The following is a 17,318-nucleotide window of genomic DNA, read 5'->3' on the forward strand; positions in this document are numbered from 1 at the left end:
AACAAGCTGCGCAGAAGAAGTTGTTCTTTGGGTGGGAGGGTGGGCTAGTGGAAGGAGGGGGCAATCTCTTTTTTTCCCGGGTGGTAGGGGGATGACAGGAGAAGGGAAGCGGGTGGTGAGAAAGGTACAGAGGGCAGGGTTTGGGGGCTGGGAAGGAAAGGGAAAAGATTAGGGTTTGGGGATGATGAAAGGGCTTTCTACGGGTAAGGATGGCAAAGGGTGGCAGTGACGGAAAGTCAGGCAACCTGTCCTGTCCGTCTTTTTGTATCGTGAATTGGAAAGACTGCAAGGGGGAGGGGAGTTGCTTGCGCCCTAAAGGAGGAGTTATTCAGATTCATTGCAGTGGGCGGCGGCTGCAAAACGCACCATTCTTCTTGTTTTGGCTCTGCAAAGCAGCCTTTTCAAGGGTTGGCTTGGGTGACAAAATGTCTTGTGTAGGCGTGGGTTTGTCTCCCTCTCGCTCTCTCTCCCTAAGATGTGTCCGGCATAGGCCAGGGTGCCACTCGAGGCCCAAACCAATTCTGGTTATCGCTTCTCGGCCTTTTGGCTAAGATCATGTGTAGTGTTGTTCGAAGAGGTGGTTTAAGCTCCAGGCCACCTTAGTACAATGATACACTGCACACTGGAAGGTTGCGCTTGCTAGTACTCTGGGTGGATAGTATATTCATCTAGAGGAAAACATGGCCCTACCAGGATCAAGGCTATTAGACTGAGTAAGGGTGGGGGGCTATAGTACAACGTGCCCCAGGACTTACGACCCTGGAGTGAGTCTGAGCTTGCTGGCTTGGGACCCCGGCAAGCCTTGGGCTCTGTAGCACACCGTACCTTGCCTTTTCATACTTTTTGAGCATATTACCCTATCCCGGCCTTCTGGCTAGGAAGGGAAATTTTTATAATCCCGGTCGGAGGTCTGGTCAGCTTTGGGCTGAGAAACTAACACCCGGTTGGAGGTCCGGGTCAGCTTCGGCTGAGAAACCAACACCCGGTTGGAGGTCTGGGTCAGCTTCGGCTGAGAAACCAACACCCGGTTGGAGGTCCGGTTAGCCTTGGGCTGAGAAACCAACACCGGTTGACGGTCCGGGCAGTTTCGTCTGCGAAACCAATAACTAGTAGCTCTCTACTCCACTTGGGTAAGATGCCTGGGTGGACGCTGGGAGCAACGACAAGGCTCAACCAGGCTTCGGCTTGGGGGAGCACCGAAGATCCCTGACCCTTGCTGTGGCCTTCTGGCTCGGAGGGACGGGGTTGATTTTTGGGGACCCTCTCCTCACGGTGGGGTCCACACGAATCCTAGCCTTTGCACTGTTTTTGGTGTGACTTCGGTCATGCATTTTTTGTGGTGCTTTGGAAAGCTTCATTAAATCAAAAAATCTGTTCTTATCAGTTTAATATCTGATACGTCCCCTATCTGGGGACCATATATTAAATGGATTTTTAGAACAGGGAGATGGAAAAAGAGCTTGCTCTGTCCACTCCACGCATTGACCTGGTATTGCAGTACCTCCAGGAACGGTGCACCCCTTCTTAACCCAGTTTCCAAAAGCAGAACTCAATTCACCTGATTCATATTAGCCCGATTTAATGAATTGGAAGAAAGCATACGTCTTCATATGCACCTCAATTTGGCCCATTCACTTTTCACACTTCCTCCTTTTGTTTTTTATCTTTCACACTTTTGACTTTCTTTATTCATCCAAATAGCAAACTCATCACCACTCAACCTGACCAACTCGGCTATGTCCCCGTGCTGCAGTTCTCTGTCTTATCTAGATCATTTGCAATTGAATGGAATAGATCCCTTTTGGACAAAGTGGATTCACCTGCTGCTGCAGTGACCACAGGTGTGATAACATCTAGAATTGGCATCTGGTGCGATCTCTCCGCTTCCACTCCAAAGAAAGTTACCTGTTTATTCCTATCATGCATTGGTTTTTGGGGTTTTCTTTGAGTAATGATGATCTCTTTAGTAGTCTGTTGGCGCCCTCTCCTGGAGGAATAGTTTGCTTGCTCTTGGACATTCTAAAAGAGAGGTCATGATAGACATTGAGCTTCTGAGCTCAATTGGGGACAGTCATGGGTGATGAATGTTTGCAACCTACTGCGAAGCCTCATACCGCAATATAAGGAACGTCAAATACTAAGAAAGGGCGGCCTATGAAAGAATTACTACTTTCAATAAGTACACTTAAACGGCTAATTGGGAATAGAAAAACTGTAAAAAGCCCTCTGAGAAAGCCCCCCTCTAACCTTTGATAGTAAGCTTTTCTGTAGTCTGCCTGTTGATGTATTTTCCGTTTGAACTGTGCACAACATGAAGAGACGGAACACTGGCGGCTTGTCACAATGCCCCCCGATGACATCACAATAGCGCTGCTGCCTAGAAAACAAGCTGCGCAGAAGAAGTTGTTCTTTGGGTGGGAGGGTGGGCTAGTGGAAGGAGGGGGCAATCTCTTTTTTTCCCGGGTGGTAGGGGGATGACAGGAGAAGGGAAGCGGGTGGTGAGAAAGGTACAGAGGGCAGGGTTTGGGGGCTGGGAAGGAAAGGGAAAAGATTAGGGTTTGGGGATGATGAAAGGGCTTTCTACGGGTAAGGATGGCAAAGGGTGGCAGTGACGGAAAGTCAGGCAACCTGTCCTGTCCGTCTTTTTGTATCGTGAATTGGAAAGACTGCAAGGGGGAGGGGAGTTGCTTGCGCCCTAAAGGAGGAGTTATTCAGATTCATTGCAGTGGGCGGCGGCTGCAAAACGCACCATTCTTCTTGTTTTGGCTCTGCAAAGCAGCCTTTTCAAGGGTTGGCTTGGGTGACAAAATGTCTTGTGTAGGCGTGGGTTTGTCTCCCTCTCGCTCTCTCTCCCTAAGATGTGTCCGGCATAGGCCAGGGTGCCACTCGAGGCCCAAACCAATTCTGGTTATCGCTTCTCGGCCTTTTGGCTAAGATCAAGTGTAGTATCTGTTCTTATCAGTTTAATATCTGATACGTCCCCTATCTGGGGACCATATATTAAATGGATTTTTAGAACAGGGAGATGGAAAAAGAGCTTGCTCTGTCCACTCCACGCATTGACCTGGTATTGCAGTACCTCCAGGAACGGTGCACCCCTTCTTAACCCAGTTTCCAAAAGCAGAACTCAATTCACCTGATTCATATTAGCCCGATTTAATGAATTGGAAGAAAGCATACGTCTTCATATGCACCTCAATTTGGCCCATTCACTTTTCACACTTCCTCCTTTTGTTTTTTATCTTTCACACTTTTGACTTTCTTTATTCATCCAAATAGCAAACTCATCACCACTCAACCTGACCAACTCGGCTATGTCCCCGTGCTGCAGTTCTCTGTCTTATCTAGATCATTTGCAATTGAATGGAATAGATCCCTTTTGGACAAAGTGGATTCACCTGCTGCTGCAGTGACCACAGGTGTGATAACATCTAGAATTGGCATCTGGTGCGATCTCTCCGCTTCCACTCCAAAGAAAGTTACCTGTTTATTCCTATCATGCATTGGTTTTTGGGGTTTTCTTTGAGTAATGATGATCTCTTTAGTAGTCTGTTGGCGCCCTCTCCTGGAGGAATAGTTTGCTTGCTCTTGGACATTCTAAAAGAGAGGTCATGATAGACATTGAGCTTCTGAGCTCAATTGGGGACAGTCATGGGTGATGAATGTTTGCAACCTACTGCGAAGCCTCATACCGCAATATAAGGAACGTCAAATACTAAGAAAGGGCGGCCTATGAAAGAATTACTACTTTCAATAAGTACACTTAAACGGCTAATTGGGAATAGAAAAACTGTAAAAAGCCCTCTGAGAAAGCCCCCCTCTAACCTTTGATAGTAAGCTTTTCTGTAGTCTGCCTGTTGATGTATTTTCCGTTTGAACTGTGCACAACATGAAGAGACGGAACACTGGCGGCTTGTCACAATGCCCCCCGATGACATCACAATAGCGCTGCTGCCTAGAAAACAAGCTGCGCAGAAGAAGTTGTTCTTTGGGTGGGAGGGTGGGCTAGTGGAAGGAGGGGGCAATCTCTTTTTTTCCCGGGTGGTAGGGGGATGACAGGAGAAGGGAAGCGGGTGGTGAGAAAGGTACAGAGGGCAGGGTTTGGGGGCTGGGAAGGAAAGGGAAAAGATTAGGGTTTGGGGATGATGAAAGGGCTTTCTACGGGTAAGGATGGCAAAGGGTGGCAGTGACGGAAAGTCAGGCAACCTGTCCTGTCCGTCTTTTTGTATCGTGAATTGGAAAGACTGCAAGGGGGAGGGGAGTTGCTTGCGCCCTAAAGGAGGAGTTATTCAGATTCATTGCAGTGGGCGGCGGCTGCAAAACGCACCATTCTTCTTGTTTTGGCTCTGCAAAGCAGCCTTTTCAAGGGTTGGCTTGGGTGACAAAATGTCTTGTGTAGGCGTGGGTTTGTCTCCCTCTCGCTCTCTCTCCCTAAGATGTGTCCGGCATAGGCCAGGGTGCCACTCGAGGCCCAAACCAATTCTGGTTATCGCTTCTCGGCCTTTTGGCTAAGATCAAGTGTAGTATCTGTTCTCTGTAGCACACCGTACCTTGCCTTTTCATACTTTTTGAGCATATTACCCTATCCCGGCCTTCTGGCTAGGAAGGGAAATTTTTATAATCCCGGTCGGAGGTCTGGTCAGCTTTGGGCTGAGAAACTAACACCCGGTTGGAGGTCCGGGTCAGCTTCGGCTGAGAAACCAACACCCGGTTGGAGGTCTGGGTCAGCTTCGGCTGAGAAACCAACACCCGGTTGGAGGTCCGGTTAGCCTTGGGCTGAGAAACCAACACCGGTTGACGGTCCGGGCAGTTTCGGCTGCGAAACCAACAACTAGTAGCTCTCTACTCCACTTGGGTAAGATGCCTGGGTGGACGCTGGGAGCAACGACAAGGCTCAACCAGGCTTCGGCTTGGGGGAGCACCGAAGATCCCCGACCCTTGCTGTGGCCTTCTGGCTCGGAGGGACGGGGTTGATTTTTGGGGACCCTCTCCTCACGGTGGGGTCCACACGAATCCTAGCCTTTGCACTGTTTTTGGTGTGACTTCGGTCATGCATTTTTTGTGGTGCTTTGGAAAGCTTCATTAAATCTGTTCTTATCAGTTTAATATCTGATACGTCCCCTATCTGGGGACCATATATTAAATGGATTTTTAGAACAGGGAGATGGAAAAAGAGCTTGCTCTGTCCACTCCACGCATTGACCTGGTATTGCAGTACCTCCAGGAACGGTGCACCCCTTCTTAACCCAGTTTCCAAAAGCAGAACTCAATTCACCTGATTCATATTAGCCCGATTTAATGAATTGGAAGAAAGCATACGTCTTCATATGCACCTCAATTTGGCCCATTCACTTTTCACACTTCCTCCTTTTGTTTTTTATCTTTCACACTTTTGACTTTCTTTATTCATCCAAATAGCAAACTCATCACCACTCAACCTGACCAACTCGGCTATGTCCCCGTGCTGCAGTTCTCTGTCTTATCTAGATCATTTGCAATTGAATGGAATAGATCCCTTTTGGACAAAGTGGATTCACCTGCTGCTGCAGTGACCACAGGTGTGATAACATCTAGAATTGGCATCTGGTGCGATCTCTCCGCTTCCACTCCAAAGAAAGTTACCTGTTTATTCCTATCATGCATTGGTTTTTGGGGTTTTCTTTGAGTAATGATGATCTCTTTAGTAGTCTGTTGGCGCCCTCTCCTGGAGGAATAGTTTGCTTGCTCTTGGACATTCTAAAAGAGAGGTCATGATAGACATTGAGCTTCTGAGCTCAATTGGGGACAGTCATGGGTGATGAATGTTTGCAACCTACTGCGAAGCCTCATACCGCAATATAAGGAACGTCAAATACTAAGAAAGGGCGGCCTATGAAAGAATTACTACTTTCAATAAGTACACTTAAACGGCTAATTGGGAATAGAAAAACTGTAAAAAGCCCTCTGAGAAAGCCCCCCTCTAACCTTTGATAGTAAGCTTTTCTGTAGTCTGCCTGTTGATGTATTTTCCGTTTGAACTGTGCACAACATGAAGAGACGGAACACTGGCGGCTTGTCACAATGCCCCCCGATGACATCACAATAGCGCTGCTGCCTAGAAAACAAGCTGCGCAGAAGAAGTTGTTCTTTGGGTGGGAGGGTGGGCTAGTGGAAGGAGGGGGCAATCTCTTTTTTTCCCGGGTGGTAGGGGGATGACAGGAGAAGGGAAGCGGGTGGTGAGAAAGGTACAGAGGGCAGGGTTTGGGGGCTGGGAAGGAAAGGGAAAAGATTAGGGTTTGGGGATGATGAAAGGGCTTTCTACGGGTAAGGATGGCAAAGGGTGGCAGTGACGGAAAGTCAGGCAACCTGTCCTGTCCGTCTTTTTGTATCGTGAATTGGAAAGACTGCAAGGGGGAGGGGAGTTGCTTGCGCCCTAAAGGAGGAGTTATTCAGATTCATTGCAGTGGGCGGCGGCTGCAAAACGCACCATTCTTCTTGTTTTGGCTCTGCAAAGCAGCCTTTTCAAGGGTTGGCTTGGGTGACAAAATGTCTTGTGTAGGCGTGGGTTTGTCTCCCTCTCGCTCTCTCTCCCTAAGATGTGTCCGGCATAGGCCAGGGTGCCACTCGAGGCCCAAACCAATTCTGGTTATCGCTTCTCGGCCTTTTGGCTAAGATCAAGTGTAGTATCTGTTCTTATCAGTTTAATATCTGATACGTCCCCTATCTGGGGACCATATATTAAATGGATTTTTAGAACAGGGAGATGGAAAAAGAGCTTGCTCTGTCCACTCCACGCATTGACCTGGTATTGCAGTACCTCCAGGAACGGTGCACCCCTTCTTAACCCAGTTTCCAAAAGCAGAACTCAATTCACCTGATTCATATTAGCCCGATTTAATGAATTGGAAGAAAGCATACGTCTTCATATGCACCTCAATTTGGCCCATTCACTTTTCACACTTCCTCCTTTTGTTTTTTATCTTTCACACTTTTGACTTTCTTTATTCATCCAAATAGCAAACTCATCACCACTCAACCTGACCAACTCGGCTATGTCCCCGTGCTGCAGTTCTCTGTCTTATCTAGATCATTTGCAATTGAATGGAATAGATCCCTTTTGGACAAAGTGGATTCACCTGCTGCTGCAGTGACCACAGGTGTGATAACATCTAGAATTGGCATCTGGTGCGATCTCTCCGCTTCCACTCCAAAGAAAGTTACCTGTTTATTCCTATCATGCATTGGTTTTTGGGGTTTTCTTTGAGTAATGATGATCTCTTTAGTAGTCTGTTGGCGCCCTCTCCTGGAGGAATAGTTTGCTTGCTCTTGGACATTCTAAAAGAGAGGTCATGATAGACATTGAGCTTCTGAGCTCAATTGGGGACAGTCATGGGTGATGAATGTTTGCAACCTACTGCGAAGCCTCATACCGCAATATAAGGAACGTCAAATACTAAGAAAGGGCGGCCTATGAAAGAATTACTACTTTCAATAAGTACACTTAAACGGCTAATTGGGAATAGAAAAACTGTAAAAAGCCCTCTGAGAAAGCCCCCCTCTAACCTTTGATAGTAAGCTTTTCTGTAGTCTGCCTGTTGATGTATTTTCCGTTTGAACTGTGCACAACATGAAGAGACGGAACACTGGCGGCTTGTCACAATGCCCCCCGATGACATCACAATAGCGCTGCTGCCTAGAAAACAAGCTGCGCAGAAGAAGTTGTTCTTTGGGTGGGAGGGTGGGCTAGTGGAAGGAGGGGGCAATCTCTTTTTTTCCCGGGTGGTAGGGGGATGACAGGAGAAGGGAAGCGGGTGGTGAGAAAGGTACAGAGGGCAGGGTTTGGGGGCTGGGAAGGAAAGGGAAAAGATTAGGGTTTGGGGATGATGAAAGGGCTTTCTACGGGTAAGGATGGCAAAGGGTGGCAGTGACGGAAAGTCAGGCAACCTGTCCTGTCCGTCTTTTTGTATCGTGAATTGGAAAGACTGCAAGGGGGAGGGGAGTTGCTTGCGCCCTAAAGGAGGAGTTATTCAGATTCATTGCAGTGGGCGGCGGCTGCAAAACGCACCATTCTTCTTGTTTTGGCTCTGCAAAGCAGCCTTTTCAAGGGTTGGCTTGGGTGACAAAATGTCTTGTGTAGGCGTGGGTTTGTCTCCCTCTCGCTCTCTCTCCCTAAGATGTGTCCGGCATAGGCCAGGGTGCCACTCGAGGCCCAAACCAATTCTGGTTATCGCTTCTCGGCCTTTTGGCTAAGATCAAGTGTAGTATCTGTTCTTATCAGTTTAATATCTGATACGTCCCCTATCTGGGGACCATATATTAAATGGATTTTTAGAACAGGGAGATGGAAAAAGAGCTTGCTCTGTCCACTCCACGCATTGACCTGGTATTGCAGTACCTCCAGGAACGGTGCACCCCTTCTTAACCCAGTTTCCAAAAGCAGAACTCAATTCACCTGATTCATATTAGCCCGATTTAATGAATTGGAAGAAAGCATACGTCTTCATATGCACCTCAATTTGGCCCATTCACTTTTCACACTTCCTCCTTTTGTTTTTTATCTTTCACACTTTTGACTTTCTTTATTCATCCAAATAGCAAACTCATCACCACTCAACCTGACCAACTCGGCTATGTCCCCGTGCTGCAGTTCTCTGTCTTATCTAGATCATTTGCAATTGAATGGAATAGATCCCTTTTGGACAAAGTGGATTCACCTGCTGCTGCAGTGACCACAGGTGTGATAACATCTAGAATTGGCATCTGGTGCGATCTCTCCGCTTCCACTCCAAAGAAAGTTACCTGTTTATTCCTATCATGCATTGGTTTTTGGGGTTTTCTTTGAGTAATGATGATCTCTTTAGTAGTCTGTTGGCGCCCTCTCCTGGAGGAATAGTTTGCTTGCTCTTGGACATTCTAAAAGAGAGGTCATGATAGACATTGAGCTTCTGAGCTCAATTGGGGACAGTCATGGGTGATGAATGTTTGCAACCTACTGCGAAGCCTCATACCGCAATATAAGGAACGTCAAATACTAAGAAAGGGCGGCCTATGAAAGAATTACTACTTTCAATAAGTACACTTAAACGGCTAATTGGGAATAGAAAAACTGTAAAAAGCCCTCTGAGAAAGCCCCCCTCTAACCTTTGATAGTAAGCTTTTCTGTAGTCTGCCTGTTGATGTATTTTCCGTTTGAACTGTGCACAACATGAAGAGACGGAACACTGGCGGCTTGTCACAATGCCCCCCGATGACATCACAATAGCGCTGCTGCCTAGAAAACAAGCTGCGCAGAAGAAGTTGTTCTTTGGGTGGGAGGGTGGGCTAGTGGAAGGAGGGGGCAATCTCTTTTTTTCCCGGGTGGTAGGGGGATGACAGGAGAAGGGAAGCGGGTGGTGAGAAAGGTACAGAGGGCAGGGTTTGGGGGCTGGGAAGGAAAGGGAAAAGATTAGGGTTTGGGGATGATGAAAGGGCTTTCTACGGGTAAGGATGGCAAAGGGTGGCAGTGACGGAAAGTCAGGCAACCTGTCCTGTCCGTCTTTTTGTATCGTGAATTGGAAAGACTGCAAGGGGGAGGGGAGTTGCTTGCGCCCTAAAGGAGGAGTTATTCAGATTCATTGCAGTGGGCGGCGGCTGCAAAACGCACCATTCTTCTTGTTTTGGCTCTGCAAAGCAGCCTTTTCAAGGGTTGGCTTGGGTGACAAAATGTCTTGTGTAGGCGTGGGTTTGTCTCCCTCTCGCTCTCTCTCCCTAAGATGTGTCCGGCATAGGCCAGGGTGCCACTCGAGGCCCAAACCAATTCTGGTTATCGCTTCTCGGCCTTTTGGCTAAGATCAAGTGTAGTATCTGTTCTTATCAGTTTAATATCTGATACGTCCCCTATCTGGGGACCATATATTAAATGGATTTTTAGAACAGGGAGATGGAAAAAGAGCTTGCTCTGTCCACTCCACGCATTGACCTGGTATTGCAGTACCTCCAGGAACGGTGCACCCCTTCTTAACCCAGTTTCCAAAAGCAGAACTCAATTCACCTGATTCATATTAGCCCGATTTAATGAATTGGAAGAAAGCATACGTCTTCATATGCACCTCAATTTGGCCCATTCACTTTTCACACTTCCTCCTTTTGTTTTTTATCTTTCACACTTTTGACTTTCTTTATTCATCCAAATAGCAAACTCATCACCACTCAACCTGACCAACTCGGCTATGTCCCCGTGCTGCAGTTCTCTGTCTTATCTAGATCATTTGCAATTGAATGGAATAGATCCCTTTTGGACAAAGTGGATTCACCTGCTGCTGCAGTGACCACAGGTGTGATAACATCTAGAATTGGCATCTGGTGCGATCTCTCCGCTTCCACTCCAAAGAAAGTTACCTGTTTATTCCTATCATGCATTGGTTTTTGGGGTTTTCTTTGAGTAATGATGATCTCTTTAGTAGTCTGTTGGCGCCCTCTCCTGGAGGAATAGTTTGCTTGCTCTTGGACATTCTAAAAGAGAGGTCATGATAGACATTGAGCTTCTGAGCTCAATTGGGGACAGTCATGGGTGATGAATGTTTGCAACCTACTGCGAAGCCTCATACCGCAATATAAGGAACGTCAAATACTAAGAAAGGGCGGCCTATGAAAGAATTACTACTTTCAATAAGTACACTTAAACGGCTAATTGGGAATAGAAAAACTGTAAAAAGCCCTCTGAGAAAGCCCCCCTCTAACCTTTGATAGTAAGCTTTTCTGTAGTCTGCCTGTTGATGTATTTTCCGTTTGAACTGTGCACAACATGAAGAGACGGAACACTGGCGGCTTGTCACAATGCCCCCCGATGACATCACAATAGCGCTGCTGCCTAGAAAACAAGCTGCGCAGAAGAAGTTGTTCTTTGGGTGGGAGGGTGGGCTAGTGGAAGGAGGGGGCAATCTCTTTTTTTCCCGGGTGGTAGGGGGATGACAGGAGAAGGGAAGCGGGTGGTGAGAAAGGTACAGAGGGCAGGGTTTGGGGGCTGGGAAGGAAAGGGAAAAGATTAGGGTTTGGGGATGATGAAAGGGCTTTCTACGGGTAAGGATGGCAAAGGGTGGCAGTGACGGAAAGTCAGGCAACCTGTCCTGTCCGTCTTTTTGTATCGTGAATTGGAAAGACTGCAAGGGGGAGGGGAGTTGCTTGCGCCCTAAAGGAGGAGTTATTCAGATTCATTGCAGTGGGCGGCGGCTGCAAAACGCACCATTCTTCTTGTTTTGGCTCTGCAAAGCAGCCTTTTCAAGGGTTGGCTTGGGTGACAAAATGTCTTGTGTAGGCGTGGGTTTGTCTCCCTCTCGCTCTCTCTCCCTAAGATGTGTCCGGCATAGGCCAGGGTGCCACTCGAGGCCCAAACCAATTCTGGTTATCGCTTCTCGGCCTTTTGGCTAAGATCAAGTGTAGTATCTGTTCTTATCAGTTTAATATCTGATACGTCCCCTATCTGGGGACCATATATTAAATGGATTTTTAGAACAGGGAGATGGAAAAAGAGCTTGCTCTGTCCACTCCACGCATTGACCTGGTATTGCAGTACCTCCAGGAACGGTGCACCCCTTCTTAACCCAGTTTCCAAAAGCAGAACTCAATTCACCTGATTCATATTAGCCCGATTTAATGAATTGGAAGAAAGCATACGTCTTCATATGCACCTCAATTTGGCCCATTCACTTTTCACACTTCCTCCTTTTGTTTTTTATCTTTCACACTTTTGACTTTCTTTATTCATCCAAATAGCAAACTCATCACCACTCAACCTGACCAACTCGGCTATGTCCCCGTGCTGCAGTTCTCTGTCTTATCTAGATCATTTGCAATTGAATGGAATAGATCCCTTTTGGACAAAGTGGATTCACCTGCTGCTGCAGTGACCACAGGTGTGATAACATCTAGAATTGGCATCTGGTGCGATCTCTCCGCTTCCACTCCAAAGAAAGTTACCTGTTTATTCCTATCATGCATTGGTTTTTGGGGTTTTCTTTGAGTAATGATGATCTCTTTAGTAGTCTGTTGGCGCCCTCTCCTGGAGGAATAGTTTGCTTGCTCTTGGACATTCTAAAAGAGAGGTCATGATAGACATTGAGCTTCTGAGCTCAATTGGGGACAGTCATGGGTGATGAATGTTTGCAACCTACTGCGAAGCCTCATACCGCAATATAAGGAACGTCAAATACTAAGAAAGGGCGGCCTATGAAAGAATTACTACTTTCAATAAGTACACTTAAACGGCTAATTGGGAATAGAAAAACTGTAAAAAGCCCTCTGAAAAAGCCCCCCTCTAACCTTTGATAGTAAGCTTTTCTGTAGTCTGCCTGTTGATGTATTTTCCGTTTGAACTGTGCACAACATGAAGAGACGGAACACTGGCGGCTTGTCACAATGCCCCCCGATGACATCACAATAGCGCTGCTGCCTAGAAAACAAGCTGCGCAGAAGAAGTTGTTCTTTGGGTGGGAGGGTGGGCTAGTGGAAGGAGGGGGCAATCTCTTTTTTTCCCGGGTGGTAGGGGGATGACAGGAGAAGGGAAGCGGGTGGTGAGAAAGGTACAGAGGGCAGGGTTTGGGGGCTGGGAAGGAAAGGGAAAAGATTAGGGTTTGGGGATGATGAAAGGGCTTTCTACGGGTAAGGATGGCAAAGGGTGGCAGTGACGGAAAGTCAGGCAACCTGTCCTGTCCGTCTTTTTGTATCGTGAATTGGAAAGACTGCAAGGGGGAGGGGAGTTGCTTGCGCCCTAAAGGAGGAGTTATTCAGATTCATTGCAGTGGGCGGCGGCTGCAAAACGCACCATTCTTCTTGTTTTGGCTCTGCAAAGCAGCCTTTTCAAGGGTTGGCTTGGGTGACAAAATGTCTTGTGTAGGCGTGGGTTTGTCTCCCTCTCGCTCTCTCTCCCTAAGATGTGTCCGGCATAGGCCAGGGTGCCACTCGAGGCCCAAACCAATTCTGGTTATCGCTTCTCGGCCTTTTGGCTAAGATCAAGTGTAGTATCTGTTCTTATCAGTTTAATATCTGATACGTCCCCTATCTGGGGACCATATATTAAATGGATTTTTAGAACAGGGAGATGGAAAAAGAGCTTGCTCTGTCCACTCCACGCATTGACCTGGTATTGCAGTACCTCCAGGAACGGTGCACCCCTTCTTAACCCAGTTTCCAAAAGCAGAACTCAATTCACCTGATTCATATTAGCCCGATTTAATGAATTGGAAGAAAGCATACGTCTTCATATGCACCTCAATTTGGCCCATTCACTTTTCACACTTCCTCCTTTTGTTTTTTATCTTTCACACTTTTGACTTTCTTTATTCATCCAAATAGCAAACTCATCACCACTCAACCTGACCAACTCGGCTATGTCCCCGTGCTGCAGTTCTCTGTCTTATCTAGATCATTTGCAGTTGAATGGAATAGATCCCTTTTGGACAAAGTGGATTCACCTGCTGCTGCAGTGACCACAGGTGTGATAACATCTAGAATTGGCATCTGGTGCGATCTCTCCGCTTCCACTCCAAAGAAAGTTACCTGTTTATTCCTATCATGCATTGGTTTTTGGGGTTTTCTTTGAGTAATGATGATCTCTTTAGTAGTCTGTTGGCGCCCTCTCCTGGAGGAATAGTTTGCTTGCTCTTGGACATTCTAAAAGAGAGGTCATGATAGACATTGAGCTTCTGAGCTCAATTGGGGACAGTCATGGGTGATGAATGTTTGCAACCTACTGCGAAGCCTCATACCGCAATATAAGGAACGTCAAATACTAAGAAAGGGCGGCCTATGAAAGAATTACTACTTTCAATAAGTACACTTAAACGGCTAATTGGGAATAGAAAAACTGTAAAAAGCCCTCTGAGAAAGCCCCCCTCTAACCTTTGATAGTAAGCTTTTCTGTAGTCTGCCTGTTGATGTATTTTCCGTTTGAACTGTGCACAACATGAAGAGACGGAACACTGGCGGCTTGTCACAATGCCCCCCGATGACATCACAATAGCGCTGCTGCCTAGAAAACAAGCTGCGCAGAAGAAGTTGTTCTTTGGGTGGGAGGGTGGGCTAGTGGAAGGAGGGGGCAATCTCTTTTTTTCCCGGGTGGTAGGGGGATGACAGGAGAAGGGAAGCGGGTGGTGAGAAAGGTACAGAGGGCAGGGTTTGGGGGCTGGGAAGGAAAGGGAAAAGATTAGGGTTTGGGGATGATGAAAGGGCTTTCTACGGGTAAGGATGGCAAAGGGTGGCAGTGACGGAAAGTCAGGCAACCTGTCCTGTCCGTCTTTTTGTATCGTGAATTGGAAAGACTGCAAGGGGGAGGGGAGTTGCTTGCGCCCTAAAGGAGGAGTTATTCAGATTCATTGCAGTGGGCGGCGGCTGCAAAACGCACCATTCTTCTTGTTTTGGCTCTGCAAAGCAGCCTTTTCAAGGGTTGGCTTGGGTGACAAAATGTCTTGTGTAGGCGTGGGTTTGTCTCCCTCTCGCTCTCTCTCCCTAAGATGTGTCCGGCATAGGCCAGGGTGCCACTCGAGGCCCAAACCAATTCTGGTTATCGCTTCTCGGCCTTTTGGCTAAGATCAAGTGTAGTATCTGTTCTTATCAGTTTAATATCTGATACGTCCCCTATCTGGGGACCATATATTAAATGGATTTTTAGAACAGGGAGATGGAAAAAGAGCTTGCTCTGTCCACTCCACGCATTGACCTGGTATTGCAGTACCTCCAGGAACGGTGCACCCCTTCTTAACCCAGTTTCCAAAAGCAGAACTCAATTCACCTGATTCATATTAGCCCGATTTAATGAATTGGAAGAAAGCATACGTCTTCATATGCACCTCAATTTGGCCCATTCACTTTTCACACTTCCTCCTTTTGTTTTTTATCTTTCACACTTTTGACTTTCTTTATTCATCCAAATAGCAAACTCATCACCACTCAACCTGACCAACTCGGCTATGTCCCCGTGCTGCAGTTCTCTGTCTTATCTAGATCATTTGCAATTGAATGGAATAGATCCCTTTTGGACAAAGTGGATTCACCTGCTGCTGCAGTGACCACAGGTGTGATAACATCTAGAATTGGCATCTGGTGCGATCTCTCCGCTTCCACTCCAAAGAAAGTTACCTGTTTATTCCTATCATGCATTGGTTTTTGGGGTTTTCTTTGAGTAATGATGATCTCTTTAGTAGTCTGTTGGCGCCCTCTCCTGGAGGAATAGTTTGCTTGCTCTTGGACATTCTAAAAGAGAGGTCATGATAGACATTGAGCTTCTGAGCTCAATTGGGGACAGTCATGGGTGATGAATGTTTGCAACCTACTGCGAAGCCTCATACCGCAATATAAGGAACGTCAAATACTAAGAAAGGGCGGCCTATGAAAGAATTACTACTTTCAATAAGTACACTTAAACGGCTAATTGGGAATAGAAAAACTGTAAAAAGCCCTCTGAGAAAGCCCCCCTCTAACCTTTGATAGTAAGCTTTTCTGTAGTCTGCCTGTTGATGTATTTTCCGTTTGAACTGTGCACAACATGAAGAGACGGAACACTGGCGGCTTGTCACAATGCCCCCCGATGACATCACAATAGCGCTGCTGCCTAGAAAACAAGCTGCGCAGAAGAAGTTGTTCTTTGGGTGGGAGGGTGGGCTAGTGGAAGGAGGGGGCAATCTCTTTTTTTCCCGGGTGGTAGGGGGATGACAGGAGAAGGGAAGCGGGTGGTGAGAAAGGTACAGAGGGCAGGGTTTGGGGGCTGGGAAGGAAAGGGAAAAGATTAGGGTTTGGGGATGATGAAAGGGCTTTCTACGGGTAAGGATGGCAAAGGGTGGCAGTGACGGAAAGTCAGGCAACCTGTCCTGTCCGTCTTTTTGTATCGTGAATTGGAAAGACTGCAAGGGGGAGGGGAGTTGCTTGCGCCCTAAAGGAGGAGTTATTCAGATTCATTGCAGTGGGCGGCGGCTGCAAAACGCACCATTCTTCTTGTTTTGGCTCTGCAAAGCAGCCTTTTCAAGGGTTGGCTTGGGTGACAAAATGTCTTGTGTAGGCGTGGGTTTGTCTCCCTCTCGCTCTCTCTCCCTAAGATGTGTCCGGCATAGGCCAGGGTGCCACTCGAGGCCCAAACCAATTCTGGTTATCGCTTCTCGGCCTTTTGGCTAAGATCAAGTGTAGTATCTGTTCTTATCAGTTTAATATCTGATACGTCCCCTATCTGGGGACCATATATTAAATGGATTTTTAGAACAGGGAGATGGAAAAAGAGCTTGCTCTGTCCACTCCACGCATTGACCTGGTATTGCAGTACCTCCAGGAACGGTGCACCCCTTCTTAACCCAGTTTCCAAAAGCAGAACTCAATTCACCTGATTCATATTAGCCCGATTTAATGAATTGGAAGAAAGCATACGTCTTCATATGCACCTCAATTTGGCCCATTCACTTTTCACACTTCCTCCTTTTGTTTTTTATCTTTCACACTTTTGACTTTCTTTATTCATCCAAATAGCAAACTCATCACCACTCAACCTGACCAACTCGGCTATGTCCCCGTGCTGCAGTTCTCTGTCTTATCTAGATCATTTGCAATTGAATGGAATAGATCCCTTTTGGACAAAGTGGATTCACCTGCTGCTGCAGTGACCACAGGTGTGATAACATCTAGAATTGGCATCTGGTGCGATCTCTCCGCTTCCACTCCAAAGAAAGTTACCTGTTTATTCCTATCATGCATTGGTTTTTGGGGTTTTCTTTGAGTAATGATGATCTCTTTAGTAGTCTGTTGGCGCCCTCTCCTGGAGGAATAGTTTGCTTGCTCTTGGACATTCTAAAAGAGAGGTCATGATAGACATTGAGCTTCTGAGCTCAATTGGGGACAGTCATGGGTGATGAATGTTTGCAACCTACTGCGAAGCCTCATACCGCAATATAAGGAACGTCAAATACTAAGAAAGGGCGGCCTATGAAAGAATTACTACTTTCAATAAGTACACTTAAACGGCTAATTGGGAATAGAAAAACTGTAAAAAGCCCTCTGAGAAAGCCCCCCTCTAACCTTTGATAGTAAGCTTTTCTGTAGTCTGCCTGTTGATGTATTTTCCGTTTGAACTGTGCACAACATGAAGAGACGGAACACTGGCGGCTTGTCACAATGCCCCCCGATGACATCACAATAGCGCTGCTGCCTAGAAAACAAGCTGCGCAGAAGAAGTTGTTCTTTGGGTGGGAGGGTGGGCTAGTGGAAGGAGGGGGCAATCTCTTTTTTTCCCGGGTGGTAGGGGGATGACAGGAGAAGGGAAGCGGGTGGTGAGAAAGGTACAGAGGGCAGGGTTTGGGGGCTGGGAAGGAAAGGGAAAAGATTAG

At 47.0% G+C, this 17,318-nt stretch overlaps 10 non-coding genes and 1 pseudogene across 10 annotated transcripts; all 11 read left to right on the plus strand.

Moving 5' to 3' along the window:
* Window positions 1-1,329: 1,329 nt before the first annotated feature.
* LOC142278178 (U2 spliceosomal RNA) lies at window positions 1,330-1,523 on the plus strand. The gene has a single exon (XR_012741224.1). It is a non-coding gene; the product is annotated as a U2 spliceosomal RNA (small nuclear RNA).
* Window positions 1,524-2,910: 1,387 nt separating this feature from the next.
* LOC142278120 (U2 spliceosomal RNA) lies at window positions 2,911-3,101 on the plus strand. The gene has a single exon (XR_012741173.1). It is a non-coding gene; the product is annotated as a U2 spliceosomal RNA (small nuclear RNA).
* Window positions 3,102-4,488: 1,387 nt separating this feature from the next.
* LOC142278200 (U2 spliceosomal RNA) lies at window positions 4,489-4,664 on the plus strand (annotated as a pseudogene).
* A 391-nt stretch (window positions 4,665-5,055) lies between these two features.
* Window positions 5,056-5,240, plus strand: LOC142278185 (U2 spliceosomal RNA). Its single transcript, XR_012741230.1, has one exon. It is a non-coding gene; the product is annotated as a U2 spliceosomal RNA (small nuclear RNA).
* Window positions 5,241-6,627: 1,387 nt separating this feature from the next.
* LOC142278121 (U2 spliceosomal RNA) lies at window positions 6,628-6,818 on the plus strand. Its single transcript, XR_012741174.1, has one exon. It is a non-coding gene; the product is annotated as a U2 spliceosomal RNA (small nuclear RNA).
* A 1,387-nt stretch (window positions 6,819-8,205) lies between these two features.
* On the plus strand, window positions 8,206-8,396 carry LOC142278122 (U2 spliceosomal RNA). Its single transcript, XR_012741175.1, has one exon. It is a non-coding gene; the product is annotated as a U2 spliceosomal RNA (small nuclear RNA).
* Window positions 8,397-9,783: 1,387 nt separating this feature from the next.
* Window positions 9,784-9,974, plus strand: LOC142278123 (U2 spliceosomal RNA). Its single transcript, XR_012741176.1, has one exon. It is a non-coding gene; the product is annotated as a U2 spliceosomal RNA (small nuclear RNA).
* Window positions 9,975-11,361: 1,387 nt separating this feature from the next.
* Window positions 11,362-11,552, plus strand: LOC142278124 (U2 spliceosomal RNA). Its single transcript, XR_012741177.1, has one exon. It is a non-coding gene; the product is annotated as a U2 spliceosomal RNA (small nuclear RNA).
* Window positions 11,553-12,939: 1,387 nt separating this feature from the next.
* LOC142278125 (U2 spliceosomal RNA) lies at window positions 12,940-13,130 on the plus strand. Its single transcript, XR_012741178.1, has one exon. It is a non-coding gene; the product is annotated as a U2 spliceosomal RNA (small nuclear RNA).
* Window positions 13,131-14,517: 1,387 nt separating this feature from the next.
* Window positions 14,518-14,708, plus strand: LOC142278126 (U2 spliceosomal RNA). The gene has a single exon (XR_012741179.1). It is a non-coding gene; the product is annotated as a U2 spliceosomal RNA (small nuclear RNA).
* Window positions 14,709-16,095: 1,387 nt separating this feature from the next.
* LOC142278129 (U2 spliceosomal RNA) lies at window positions 16,096-16,286 on the plus strand. The gene has a single exon (XR_012741181.1). It is a non-coding gene; the product is annotated as a U2 spliceosomal RNA (small nuclear RNA).
* Window positions 16,287-17,318: the final 1,032 nt, after the last annotated feature.

Source organism: Anomaloglossus baeobatrachus, unplaced genomic scaffold, assembly GCF_048569485.1.
Source record: "Anomaloglossus baeobatrachus isolate aAnoBae1 unplaced genomic scaffold, aAnoBae1.hap1 Scaffold_416, whole genome shotgun sequence".
Lineage (NCBI taxonomy): Eukaryota > Metazoa > Chordata > Amphibia > Anura > Aromobatidae > Anomaloglossus > Anomaloglossus baeobatrachus.